At 43.6% G+C, this 14,528-nt stretch overlaps 1 protein-coding gene across 2 annotated transcripts in view; it reads right to left on the bottom strand.

Annotated features, from left to right (window-relative positions):
- The window catches only part of zgc:172282 (leucine-rich repeat and fibronectin type III domain-containing protein 1-like protein), a 120,089-nt gene extending 118,558 nt beyond the window's left edge, over window positions 1–1,531 (bottom strand). For both annotated transcript variants that reach the window (XR_006152587.1, XM_031573953.2), the window contains exon 1: window positions 582–1,531. The gene's annotated coding sequence lies outside the window, so the exon portion shown is untranslated. The remainder of the gene's footprint in view (window positions 1–581) is intronic.
- Between the last annotated feature and the right edge of the window lie 12,997 nt (window positions 1,532–14,528).

The raw sequence follows: 14,528 nt of genomic DNA, 5'->3' as shown, positions 1-14,528 counted from the left end.
CCACGACAAAAGGGTACAGTGTAGCCTAACTGGAATAAGGTACAAAAAAAGACAGACATATGAAACACTCTTGTAAACTTAACTAAAAATATTTGAAGTCAGGAGTATATCTTTAAAGTGGGGGGGGAATACTGTGTATAGGTAATAATCACAAGCCTACCAACCATCATATCTCCATCACCCATCAAGGCAAGGGAACTTGGAGTATAGTAAAACGCTAAGAAAGAGGGGACAATATGTTTTCTCTGGTCACAGTTAAGGTAGATAAATTCAAAGGTCTGTCGATATATGTTAATCAGCCATTTCAAGTTCCGTGGCAAATCTTCATGGTGCATTGCTGACTATTAGTCAGCATTACGGTGTGCACCCAAACACCTTTACTCTTGCACCTCTTCATTTGCTGATAGCTGATGTCTTACCTATTCTGGCAGAGGGCAAATCATTTATCACCAAATCAAAGCTTGCCGAAAAGCTGGGTGCTTGAAATATCATTGAAAAGCGCGCTCTGTGTAGTTTTCGTAAACTCGAGGTAAAGTAAAATGCATAAGCAACAGAAAACAAAAATATAAATGTTTGATTACCTTTCTTCAGACGAATCGCTTTTAATGTTGGGCGTTTGGCTGGGATGTCGACGACTTCTGCGACGGACAGTCAAAAATTAAAAACGGTAGTATTGGGGGAAAATGCGCCCCGAAACGCTGTAGGTACCAACTCCAACGGTGAAAAGAGCCCAAGATCAATCGCCAGGATTCCCCGACTTCTTCCAAAGCCACCGAAAGGACTGGCACTCAAATAAAAAAATACTGTTGACTGACAGCAAAAGATCTACAAAGAAATTTCAGACCCCGAGAGTGTTCACGTTCACAGACACCGAATCTTCTCCAGGTGAATCCGCTCAAGCGCTCCGACTCCGGGTATTCAACGACGACTTAACTGTGTCTGGAAACCGAGTAAAATACATATCCATGCCGTTTAGTTACTAAAATACACTTGGAAGATCCACATTCCTCAGAGGTGTATCCCAGAGCCAAGGTCCTCTCGGAACTTCATCCCGTCGACACGGTCCTGTACTGAGGAAGCATACTGTGCAAGCGAGCGACCGCTGTTGGCGCTACTGAACTGAGGGCGTCATGTGAATTGGCTTGCCATAGTTTCTCATGCAGAATCTCACGCACATGCACCTATCTGCACCATTAGAATCCACTAGAATGTGTCTGTGTTGTTTACGCCCTTTAGTTTCTATCGTGTGATGAACATTTGTCTTGCGCACGGCTAGATAATGTAGTGGCTTTGAGAAGACGTGGTGTTATTTCACAATAGATACATAACGAAACAAATAAATAAATCAACGTGGGTGTTGGCCTCAGACTGTGGGACTGTAACCTGAGATATAGTTATAGTATCAGAAAGATTAAACAATGTCAATCTGCAATGGGATTTTACAAGTTGAAGATAATAATTCAGTAGAAACGTTTATAAAGTATTTGACGCGTAGAACCCGTCCTCCATCCAGGTCTTGGGGCATCAAGACCCTCGCAAATCCTGCCGGAGCGAGACGGCAGGGGCGGAGCTTACCCCCTGGACATCCTGACAGGGACCAAATTGGTGGTGGTAGGGGGGGGGGGGGTGTCATCAAAATGTCGGCACTAATGGGACAGGTTATTGATCAGGAGTAATGAATGAATGAATGACGTACCATAAGAGTGTTCCTGGGAAGATCTTGCGCGAAAGTTTCCATTTCTCATAACATTCAAATGTGTTTACTGCAGAATATTACCAATGATATATTGTACAGCTAAAGACCAATCAAATCCAAACACCTGGCATGGTGGAAACTGGATTGCAGACATTTAGCCACTTGTGAATGTGCACATGCAGTCAGGCACATGGCTTAAAGCAAATTCACTTGCATGCAATCTGACCTCTCTAAAGGCTAAATGGATTTATTAGTTCAGATTTTGTGCTGTATTATACGACAAGGCAATCATTGTAACCTCATACTCTACTCCTTGCATATAATCGCAGTGTTATAAATGTTAGGGTGACCTTTATGTCCTGTCTCACTCCAGCATGAAAATAATAAGATCCCTTGACTTCAATGTAAGTCACGACAAAAAAATACACCAGTTTTGGTTAATCTTTGTCAATCTCACCGATTCTCACGCCGAGTCCGCCTTGAAAGTTGGCAACTCTGAAACGGGCGATCACATTAACTCAACAGCAGCAGATGAGCTTGGCACAGATCTGGCCAGTTCTGTCTCAGTCAGCTATGATTTGGATGGGTGAGTTCTGTAGCTCATGGTACAATGTTTGTCAAAGTCCTCATAGGCGAGTCGCCACTCGACCATCTTGGGCAGCTCTTTCGGACAAACAAGAGAATCATAACTCCACATTGAACGGTCAAAAAGACCATAAAGGCACACCGCTTGAATCACTGTTTAAATCCGAAAACAAATGGCATAAACAAAGTTTCAATAGTCACTAAAATAAGGCTAAAACAACATATTTTGCTGTGTGGCTATTGCTATAGTACTGGTGGAAATGAACAGAATGTTCAGGAAAGGTGAAACAATATTTACCGTATGCCTTTTCTGGATAATGCGATTTGCTCTTTCTAATACAAGGCAGGACTTGCAGTGACTGATTGCCATCTTTCGTGTTGCGAACTCGCCCCATTCAAACCCGATGTATCTTTCCCTCAGTGGTTTGTCTCCTCCCTTATAGAATCTCTAGCTATGTAGCACATGGTGTTTTAGCTTCATCTTGTCAAAGCATCAATGTGCATCAATTTAAAAAAGCATACACAAGAATGAGAAGTACACATATGCCTTATTTGGAGTAGAGGAAAATGTTTCTCAATTGCCCATAGGCGAGTGAAATATGTCTGCGTGGGCAGCTGGAATGCCCTGTCGGAGTGTATCAGATCTCTTCTGAGACAGACAGACAGACAGACAGACAGAAGACATGGGCCACTGTCTCTCTCTTCTCGCAGCTCGTCTCTTCGTCTTGATCTCATTTTAAGGATGACTGCTCAGCTCAGCACAATGGCCACATTTTCCTGGAGAGTGAGTCTCGCCTCGGAGGCGGCGCGATGGCTTCCCCCGTCCTCCGACACACAAACACTCAGTTCATAATGGAGAAATGTTCTGCGAGCACCCGGTCACGGCACCGCCCCAGAGCTGAAGCAGAACCTCGAGTGGATTTGAGCCAGAACCCGGGACTAATCTGTGCCGCATATCTGTTGCACAGTAAGCCGCTCTCTGAGAGAATCTGTAAGAGTGGCTGTGGTTTGGTGTATTATGTTTGTGTGTATGGAATGTGTGTGTGTGTGTGTCTGTGTGTGTGTGTATGTGTGTGTGTGTGTGTGTGTGTATGTGTATCTGTGTGTTGTATGTGTATGTGTGTGTGTGTCTATGTGTATATGCGTCAGTGTGTGTGTGTGTGTGTGTGTGTTGTGTGTGTGTGTGTGTGTGTGTGTGTGTCAGTGTGTCAGTGTGCGTGATCAGAGTTTCCTCTGTGTTCAGTCTATCACACATGAGTGATGGATAAATTGGATAAATTGGATAAATTGAAATTGATTTATTCTTTCAATACACATACGTATGACATCCATGTTTGATGACTACTTCACTCAAACTCTTTTAGCACTCAGGTATATGAAGCAATGCAGTAACCTGAGAGGCATAAACTGCTGTCTACAACTCCCACACCTTTTCGCAGTCATCAAACGGCATCATTACCACTCCAGTATATTCTATGTGTGTGAAGTGGATATGTTGAAGGATTCATACATTATGGAACGTTTATATGCTGTGCACTGTTCACAGTGGCGGTTCTACACGGAGGCCTGTAAAAAACAATAATATTATAATATTATTATTATAATTATTATATTATTACTATATATTATTATATATGACTACCTAAATATTGGTTACAAAAATGTGCCCCTCTGGTTAAACACTGGCCCCTCCTTGGCCCCCCTAGTAAAAATTGTCTAGAACCGCCACTGACTGTTCAGAGGATCTTCAGAGCCTCTGACGCTGCACTGGATCTGGTTTTGATTCGGTTCTGATCAGGTGGACGTCCACGTCCATCTCAGGATTGGATCTGTTCTGGGGTCAGCTGCGAAATTATAATTTACGGGGGAAACTAGAACGGCGCTCCGAGATCGTAGACCTCTGCAAAGGCCGATATGCCTTCTCTCCGTGATGTGGATCGTAGACCTCTCTGCCAAGGCCAATATGCCTTCTCTCATGATGTTGAAGAAAGTGAAGCTAAATTCCTGGAGACGCCCGCGATGTGGATCTGCTCCAAAATGTAATTGGTTCTTCCTTTGCCCATGTTCCACCGGTCCATGCAGAAGTTTCATGAAAATCGGCCTGTTATATTTCACGTCATCCATCTGACAGGCAAACAATAAGACAAACAAACTACTCAGACCAAAAACAAAACGCTTGCTCTCTCTCACTCACTTGCTCACTCACTCACTCACTCACTCACTCGCTCACTCACTCGCTCACTCACTCACTCACTCACTCACTCACTCTCTCACTCTCATTCACCCTCTCACTCACTCACTCACTTGCCCTCTCACTCGGTCACTCATTTAGTCACTCACTTACTCACTCACTCACTCACTTGCTCTCTCACTCACTCGCTCACTCACTCACTTGTTCCATTTCTCACTCACTCACTCACTCACTTGCTCTCTCACTCACTCGCTCACTCACTCACTTGTTCCATTTCTCACTCACTCACTCACTCACTTGCTCTCTCACTCACTCGCTCACTCACTCACTTGTTCTATTTCTCACACTCACTCACTCACTCACTTGCTCTCTCACTCACTCACTCTATCACTCACTCACTCTCTCACTCACTCACTCACTCATTCAGTTGTTCTCTCACTCGCTCACTCACTCAATTTCTCATTCAAACACTCACTCACTCACTCACTTGCTCACTCTCACTCACTCATTCATTCATTCACTTGCTTTTGACCCTTTCTCACTCACTCACCCAAATCCATAACCTCCTTGGCAGAGGCAATAAGAAAAGTGTGGTGTAACTCTGAAAACGTCTTTCTCAAGTGTCAAAACATTATGGAAGTTTATCACCTCACTTGAAGACATGTCATGTCAGTCAACATACATGCTACATACATACACCAGCGTTGTGATGCCGTTATGGGCTACTATCATGACAGCTGTTGTCAACTCTGAAGTATACAGATAGCTACATCACTGTCAAGTCCCAGTGCAGAGAAAATTGAAAAACTTAGCACATCCAGTCCTGGCAGGTGCTCAGAAAAGACAACAAATGGATCAGAAAAGAAAAACAAATCTGGCACACTGCACCAAAGATAACTTTGTTAAGGGTTTCAAAGGAGGGGCCGTGTTTTAGCTTTTCATTTAGTTTTTTTCTGATTCAGAGTAAAGATGGCTGGCACATCGATTCCATTAAGTAAGCTCCGCTACCAGTTGCTCCCCAGTTTTGCCTAGCTCAGGTGAGAAGTATAGCTGGTCTTGTAGTAAAGGAACGCTACCAGTTGCTCTCCAGCCTTGCCTAGCTCAGGTGAGAAGTATAGCTGGTCTTGTCTATCCAGTCTTGCCTAGCTCAGGTGAGAAGTATAGCTGCTCTTGTATTAAAGGAAACAGGCTGTTCTTTGGTGTCTTGCCGTTTATTGATGAACACAACATTCATTCAGTCAGATTGATCCAGATGGGTAGAGTCGCTGGGGGGGGAGGGTCTAATCTTTACATCTCACATCAGGGAGGGGTGGACAAATACGTCAACATCCGAGGAACTACACACCAGTCAATTACACATATCTCATGGAGTCTCATGCACACAGAAACACATGCTAACAGGAATACAAGCCGGGAGACACAAATACATTCTGAAATGGAACATTAAACACAGAATCGAACATTAACATTCTCACAGGAACAGCAGGGGCGAACTACACAGACACAACATTGTCAGAAGTGCACAACCTCCCCAGCACCCTGCAGTCTGCTCTTGTTGGACTTTACACCGGGGCCTCCACTGGTTGCTCTGGAAGTGTCCTCTAGTATCAAAGGCTCCGTCTGGAAAGACAGAGAGGGCCTTATCTCCCCAAGGGGAGGTGAGGAAGGGGATAAAAGAATAGCGAGAGGGAAAGCGAGAGACATAGAGGGAGGAAGAAAGAGAGATCAAGCCGCACAAAATGGCGTCATGAGGCGATGAAAGAGACGGTACACCAACAGACATCCATCTCTGCGGTGCGAGGAGCGATTGATTGATGATTACGAATCGCAGAGGAGTTGATGCTGAGAGGAGTGAGCACGGGGGCTCTGCAGTGTCAAGAGCCAGAGACGCCGAACACACTAGAGCTCACAGTGGGAGGGAAATGTGTCCGGTGGATGGAGAACTGACCAATGAAGCAGCAGAAGACAGCGGAGGCTGGGGCGGAAATGGCCCCGATCCGGTGCGGATTCGGGCCAGATCAGTTTCCACAGGATGCTGCTATCTAGGAGGTAAATTGAATTCCCTTGCTTTGTATTAGTGTGTGTGTGTGTGTGTGTGTGGGAGGGGATGAGCTTGATAAGGAAAGGAGCCGACAGAAAGAAAATTAGAGAGATAAAGGTAAGACATTACTTAATATTTGGTGACGAGCGGTGTACATTACCATGATGGAGAAAAAAAACATTCTAGCAAACAAACAACAGACTGTATTCATGTCCAACATTTTATCACAGCTTTGGACCCACCTGCTATAGAGATTCATTCCAAATTAAAAATAAACAATGGCAGTAAACAATATACAATACAGTTACAAACAAATGAATTACGATTGAATTAAATTAATTTAGAGAAATGGATTCATCTTTTGTTGGACGGTGATTTGTGTGGAGCGAGGTGGAGCGAGGTCCAGACACTGTGATGTTAAATACAAGAATATGTTTCTAAATAGGTCATTTATCATTCTACGCCTTCAGAATATAATGCTTGCTCTAAATGAAGTGGAGTTCAGCTGCCCTGTTCATTAATATTTTGTTTTCATGCTGTTCTCTGGAGGGTCCAAATATAGCCAGTCAAGCTTAGCATCAAGGTTCCCACCAAGTCGTGTTATTAACAAAGGTCATGGCTCAGTAATACTGTATTGCAGTAATTGCTCGGCAGGCCTTGGCCAAGCTTAATATAACATGTATGGGATATGAATGGATGTTTCGCAACCTACATCGGGCGTTTAATCAGGAGGGGGAATTGATTGGTGCTGCTGCCTACATCACTCCACACTGATGAGAGAGAGAAGCAGAGCTTGCATTTCTCAAACCAAAGTATCGACTTCATGCTGTACAAGCATTACATTCCAAGGAAAAAAAGAAGAAGGAGAAAAGACAACCTAAGGTTAGCTAAGTGTTCAGTATAGAACGCTTAAGGATTCTTAAATAACACTAATGCTTGATGAACCCTAAATGTGTCTCACTGGCACCTGTAAGGGTTGCTATGCAAATACGATCCAAAGAAGTTTTTTTTTTTTCCCAGCTGTGGTTAATGTATTCCTACCTTGTGTATCCGGGGACAGCATTGCCCCTGAGTGTGTGGCAAAATAAATTAGGTTACCCCAGCAAGTGCAAGTAGACAGGCGTGTTTGAAAGGCTTGTTGCCGTGTTATTAATCCATGTTAACACCACACCCCCTGTAGGCCTAATGCCTGTCACCGTCTCTAGCGCTGCAGACCATGCCTGCTATGACTGATTAGGAAGACAGGAGTTTTTCCTATACACTTGCTGAAAGCTGAGGTCCGTGGAAGACATCTCCGCGGAGACCTTCCAGCATAATGCATAGCTGCATGACTTTGAGATGGGTCTGCCGTAGCAGGGGGCGCCAGAGTTATCTCATCAGTCAGCTGGAGGCCCTTGCCAAGCCTGATGGGCGTGTGTCAGGCACTGTTGGTCAGTCTTATCCCCTCTGGGACAGGAGTCCATTAAAGGCCTTTTTTCGGTTGTTTTTTTGAGTGTCTTGTTTTCCATGGTGACTTAAGAATTTGACTTGGAAAATAGAGCTACTTGCAGAGTGTGTCGTATCATCATGGTGGATCGTATAAAATGTGTCGTGTCTTCCTTCCTTCCAAAGTCTATACACTCACTCACTCACTCACTCACTCACTCACTCTCATTCACCCTCTCACTCACTCACTCACTTGCTCTCTCACTCGGTCACTTATTTAGTCACTTACTCACTTACTTGCTCTCTCACTCAATCACTCACTCACTCACTTGCTCTCTCACTCACTCGCTCACTCACTCACTTGTTCCATTTCTCACTCACTCACTCACTCACTTGCTCTCTCACTCACTCGCTCACTCACTCACTTGTTCCATTTCTCACTCACTCACTCACTCACTCAATCACTCATTCACTCACTCACTCACTTGTTCCATTTCTCACTCACTCACTCACTCACTTGCTCTCTCACTCACTCGCTCACTCACTCACTTGTTCCATTTCTCACTCACTCACTCACTCACTTGCTCTCTCACTCACTCTCTCACTCACCCACTCACTCACTCAATCACTCACTCACTCATTCAGTTGTTCTCTCACTCGCTCACTCACTCACTTTCTCATTCAAACACTCACTCACTCACTCGCTTGCTCACTCTCTCTCACTCACTCACTCACTCACTCACTCACTTGCTCTCTCACTCACTCACTCACTCACTCACTCACTCACTCACTCTATCACTCACTCACTCACTCTATCACTCACTCGTATTAAATGTGTCGTGTCTTCCTTCCTTCCAAAGTCTATATGTGTCTTTGTTACTGTAAAGAGCTAGAATAAAAAGGAAAGGGAGTTAAATGAGCGACACATGCCATGCCACCTGTCATTTTAAAATCTCTTTAGTTTCAAAACAAAAAAAAACAATATGAATGGAAGTAAGTATCTGTTTAGGTTAGTTTAACAGTCATGTGAGGTCAACTGATCTGACTTCATGAAACAAAACTGTACAAACCCCATAGTGTTTAGAGACACAGAGACAGCATATGGTAATAATAAAGAATAGTCATGCTGTAATGTCGTCTACCATGACCTGCTTACCCCACCGCCACCCAGTCCCATGATGCAGCGTTTCAACATCAAACTTGATTTTCAGTTTTTTCTTGTTTTTTTCTCATCTCATCTTCCCATCTTGCCCAATTTAGTCCATTTTCTGCGAGGCACTTTCAGCGATCGAGGCATCCAGTAATGACAGCCGGGGGGCGGGGGTTGGGGGGATGGGGGGGGCTGGGCTCGGCAGAAAGGCCACACTGTCTCTAAAGATTGTTTAGAGACGCGGAGGAGTGTTGCCCTCAAAGCACCAAAGCGTAAAAGACAAACGCTCAGAATTTAGATCTTTTGTTTTGTGTGTGACAGAAACAGAGAGAATGTGTGTGCATGAGAGAGAGAGAGAGAGAGAAAGACAGAAAAGAAGGGGTGGATAGCTAGGAGGGGAGAGAGAAACAGAGATAGATTGAGAAAGAGAGAGAAAAAGATATACTGAGTGAGAGAGAGAGATTGAGAGAGAGAGAGAGATTGAGAGAGAGAATGAGAGAGAGAGATTAAAAGGGAGGAAGATGTGATAGATAGAGAGAGAGAGAGAGAGAGAGAGAGAAAGATCAAGAGGTAGAGAGGGAGCGCACATTTCTTGAAATAGTTCCACTTAGCTGAGGGTTTTCTAGCTCTTCCTGCTTTAATGATGAAGAGTTAGCGACCCATGGTTTATGGCATCTGAGCTTTATGATCACTGTAATAACCACCCCACTCTCTAGTGGCGCTGAAACATTCTGTTTACTTTTCTTAATGTGTCGTCTGGAGTCTCACACCGTGATGAGATATGATTTCATTTTCTTGAAGGTCGGAGCTGAAGAAAAAAAGAAATAACTCCTATTCGACCAGTGAGACATCGACTGAAGAATGTTGTCGCTAAGGTTCCAGCCGGGACTTTTTTAATGTTGGCCAATTTGGCGGCCATTTTGTTCCAAGTGCTCTGTGTTTGTTTTGACAGGTGCCTCTGTTTTGGTTTCCATGTGTTCGTTGCTCCGCCACCTAACCTTGTTTTGTCAACTTCCTGTCATTGTTAATTTCCTGCCAATTTTGATCCTCACCTGTTCCCCATCCTGATTGGTATTACCCCTCCTATTTATACCCTGCTTTGTCTGTGCATCCTTGTCAGATCGTCTTGTTTAATGTGCTCGTTAGATCGTCTTGTTTAATGTGCTCGTTCAGTTCATGGTTCCAGTTTGTATTGACCATGGCTTTGTTGAAACATCTACCTTTTCTTTCTCTCTCTCTTTTATTCCCTGTGCTTTATCGCTCGTTTGCTTTTGTCTCTTTTTGTGTTTTTGTTCCCTGCCCCTTGTTCTGGATTCTGTGTTGATCCGTGCTCTGTTCTGCCTGCCTGGTTTTTGCTTCTGTTTATCCCCCAGTAAGTAAATCTTACGATTCGATTCACCCCCTGCCTCCTGTGTCATGCTTTTGGGTCCTCATCTCCCTCAGGTCCTGACAGTTGTGTACAACAATCTCTCCTCTTCTGGAATAAATGGTAAGGGTTTTGATATGACAAAAAGGCTCCAGGCTCATTTGACCACATGACTGCTTTGCCCAAATTCAGATGTTGTTCTGTCCATTGCATCGAAATGATCTGAAGGCACGAAATTGAGGATTTATCCTGCCCTCAATGTGTCTGGAAGGCTCATACCACGAGTGTGTGTGTGCATACTAGGATAGCTGGGAGATTCTTGGGTTTTAGACCTACTGACGATGCGTCATTTCAATGTTTTAATCCTGCAGGTTCAGACTCTGGGCTCTGTAAATACAATCTAATCTAAATAAAACTGAATTGAATCTGGGCCAAACCAATTCCAGAGTATTACAGTGTAAACATGTTCAGAACGTTGAGTTCTGTGATTGTTATTAATCCATAACGGAAGCACGTGACTGGAATGACAACTCTTGTGAAAGTGGTTGTGGAGGGTCCTGTGCATACCATCGTAATATGGAGTTGGTGGTACAGGGGGATAGCATTGCCCCCCCTTCCAAGACCCGGCTTGAATTCCTGGCCAAAGCAGAATGCTTTTCTAAGATGCTTTGGACAAGACCGTCTGCTAAATACCAGACTTTTACACTGTTTTTATCCCCATGTCTGATCCGTACCTTTACTCTACTCTAGCCTCTTTGCTACTTTGCTATTTTCTTGTATAAATGCATCTCTAGGGGCTTTCGGTTACAATATGGAGTGAGTGAACGTGTTTGAGTGTGGCTCCCGTTTTTATATTCTAAATACTTGTTCTACGTTCATTTTAAACCTATGCTTGCGGTTATCTGTATGAAGCCTAAACTTTTTGTACAACTTTGGTTATAAAAAGACACCCGAAATGTCAAGTAAAGCAAACCGTCGAAATAAATGCATCTCTAGTTCTGTATATGAAGTTGCATGTCACAATAATTACATGAGGTGTTTGCCACTGTAGCTTGGTAATGCTACCTTGATTTATCGACTCCTTGTCCTTTTGTCAATGCAAGGCTGTGTGTTGTGTACATGTCCATGGTGGGGATTTCAGTAGTGGAGTGGTTGCACAAGCCTCCCCTGGCAAACGAGTTGCAGTTTATTTACATATAAAGAAGGATATTCAAGAATGAAAAACACAGCAACACACCTGGGCATATTTGTGACTGTGTTTGAGAATGTCATTTTCTCTCTTCCCATGCAATACATTTAGTTTGAGAGCAACATGCAAAAAAACACGCCTTCCGTAAATAACCCTACGGTGTCCTACGGACCGTGATAGGCAATGTCCACGGGGTGGTTTGGCAGTGTGATAAAGATAAGCAACCATTACTAGATGCAATTCAATATTTCAAAGGGCTTGCCCTTGCTAGAGCTCTCCCATTTCTGCCGTGGCTGAGATTCGAGGTGCGCTCAAAGGTTTCATGTTTATGCACGTGTAATTTTGCAAGTCAGATAGCTTTCCCCCGCAATCGCATGCCAAATGAACATGCAAGGCCAGAAACACACAATGCATGCATAAACACCATGACAGCCCCCGCTCATATCTACCATACACATGTTCCTTCTCACATGTGGATTTACCGACGCTTACCTGAATGCGCTAACATGCACAGATCATGCACAGCTTATGGTTATGCGCTGTAATTCGGTTATGCAAAGGCGGCTGCATCTCATATGCCAGTGAGATTACTGTGTGATGGATATTGTCATCATGACACTGGCCTCTACCTTTGCCTTAACCCAACATGGAGGGTCGTTTTCATCAGTCAAAAATATCAGAATGAAGGGCAGAGGTGGAGATTGTATTATCTGTAGAGGGATTACTCTGTGAGGGGGAAAGCTGTGTGGACACACACCAGTGATTGTGAGGTTAAAGGTTCAGTCCACGATTCTAATCCCATACATCCCATACACTTTCAAATTCAGCGAATTACTCATCATGGTCCTCTAGCTGTCAATTCAGTGTTTGCACTCAAAAAGAAAACTCCAGTGTTTGTACACAGTCCTGGCTCTGTAAATGGGAAGCAAACACGGTGGAGGTGAATGGAGAGGTGACATTTGTTAGGCTGTGTTCAGTCTTTCGCCAGAAAAAAAGAAGCTAATTTGAAGGCTTTGCCTTTAAGAGAAGGCTGTTGGTGTTGAGCAGACCATGAGTGGGTAACGTTCTACTGCTGTCTGAGTTGGTTCTGATTCTGGCCCAGGGTTGGCCTGGGTTCACTTGGTTTGAGCCCCATTTAGACCAGTCCTGGGTGCACTTGATTTGCGCCCCATCTAGACCAGTCCTGGCCTGGCCTGTATGACATTGAAATATGGATTTGCCTAATAGACATCAATCAATCAATCAATTCAATCTCATACAGCTCTTCTCTAAATACCTGAAGTCGCTTTACAGAGTCCAGAGTCCAGTAGTCATTCATACACAGTCATACCGGTGGTGGTAAGCTACATCAGTAGCCACAGCTGCCCTGGGGCAGACTGACAGAATGGTATGTCAATATAATAGACATGATCTCTCCAGAGTGAGTCTCTTCGCTTTTTGATGACACATTGTGTTGAGTAAGAAACTCCGCTGATTGTGATGATTAGTGGATTCTTTTCCTGTTCTGACTCACTGATGGTGATGATTGGTGGATTCTTCGCCTGTTCCGACTCACTCGCTCTGCTGGGGGACGTCAGGAGCCTGGATGACCTGGTTGAAGAGATATCTCCCACAGCTCTCGCTAATCAATGGGAGGAGGGGGTTCAATGCACAGACATCATACATGTGTGAGATTTAAGATCAGCTGCCCTCAAGCACCAGAAATCTAATTAGGACAGCTCCCTCACTTAAGGTCTAATGTTCTTCATCTAATTGAGAGGTGTGAATGCCCTCACATCAAATCCCCGAACAAATTGAGTGATACGTAATTAAGCTCTGCTGTGAGAGCACTAACCCTTATCTGCACCTGCTTCTCTCCATCATGGGATTGAACTTCAACCTCCTCTTTCAATCCCTCCTGCAGCCAGGGAGTCGGAGTTAGTTAAATAGAAGTCAGACGATCTCACTGCATACACCCTCCCTCCCTCCCTTCCTCATCTCCCTTTTCACAGAGGGAATTGTGGAGAGAAGAAACAAATTAAGTTTACATTACTTGAGAAATGAAATTAATTATATTTTTTATAAATTAAGTTTTTAATTTATAACGGCTGCTGAGGTTCTTTGGCTGCTGACCTGCATTGGTTCAGTGAGGAGCGGATCAGAGCAGCAGAAAAAGATGGCGGTTTCTGAGAAGTCCCAGTAGACTCCCTCAGGACAAGACAAATCTGAAATTATTATTTTTTTACTTTGTAGTCGATAATGATTATAATGAGGTTTGCAAATATTTTAATGACATTACAAACAAATTCTAACTCATAGATTTGGGACTTGAAGTGGCTGCTATAATACATGAATTATTATTATTATTAAACATTATTATTATTATTATTTATTTATATGTGTGTGTGTTTTTATCTTTTTATACGTTTCATATTAAGACATAAATGACTTCCATGTAGGTGTTCCCCTTGGGGATAAAATAGCTTAAGGTAACAAAACCTCATGCAACTGTGATAATGTATTGTCTTATGAAGGCCCTGATGGGAAGATTAGTCAAAAGGCCACCTTCTTTCCAACACAATACACTTTCCCACAGGCCTGTAATGAAAAAATAAGTAAGGTCAGACACTCATGGAAGATGCCATTGGTTTCAGGTGTGCGTGTTTATTTTTGTATGCTGCATATTGTTAAGTGCTGAGTATAACCAAACCAGACGTTCCCTAATTATCTCAACAAAATGTTTGGCTAAACACACAACCTCTCTCTCTTTCTCAATTTCTTTCTTTTTTCTTTTTTTTTTCTTCTTCCCTGACTTTCCTCAGAGCGATCACTCTCTGGCCCAATAGGCCGCGGCAGGCGTGGAGTGACGCCATGAATTATCCAGTGCTCATCACGGGAGGATGTGT

The sequence above is a fragment of the Clupea harengus genome, chromosome 9 (genome assembly GCF_900700415.2).
Source record: "Clupea harengus chromosome 9, Ch_v2.0.2, whole genome shotgun sequence".
In the NCBI taxonomy this organism is placed as follows: Eukaryota; Metazoa; Chordata; class Actinopteri; order Clupeiformes; family Clupeidae; genus Clupea; species Clupea harengus.
The sequence above is the reverse complement of the archived record's forward strand: the minus strand, read 5'-3'. Positions and strand labels throughout refer to the sequence as shown.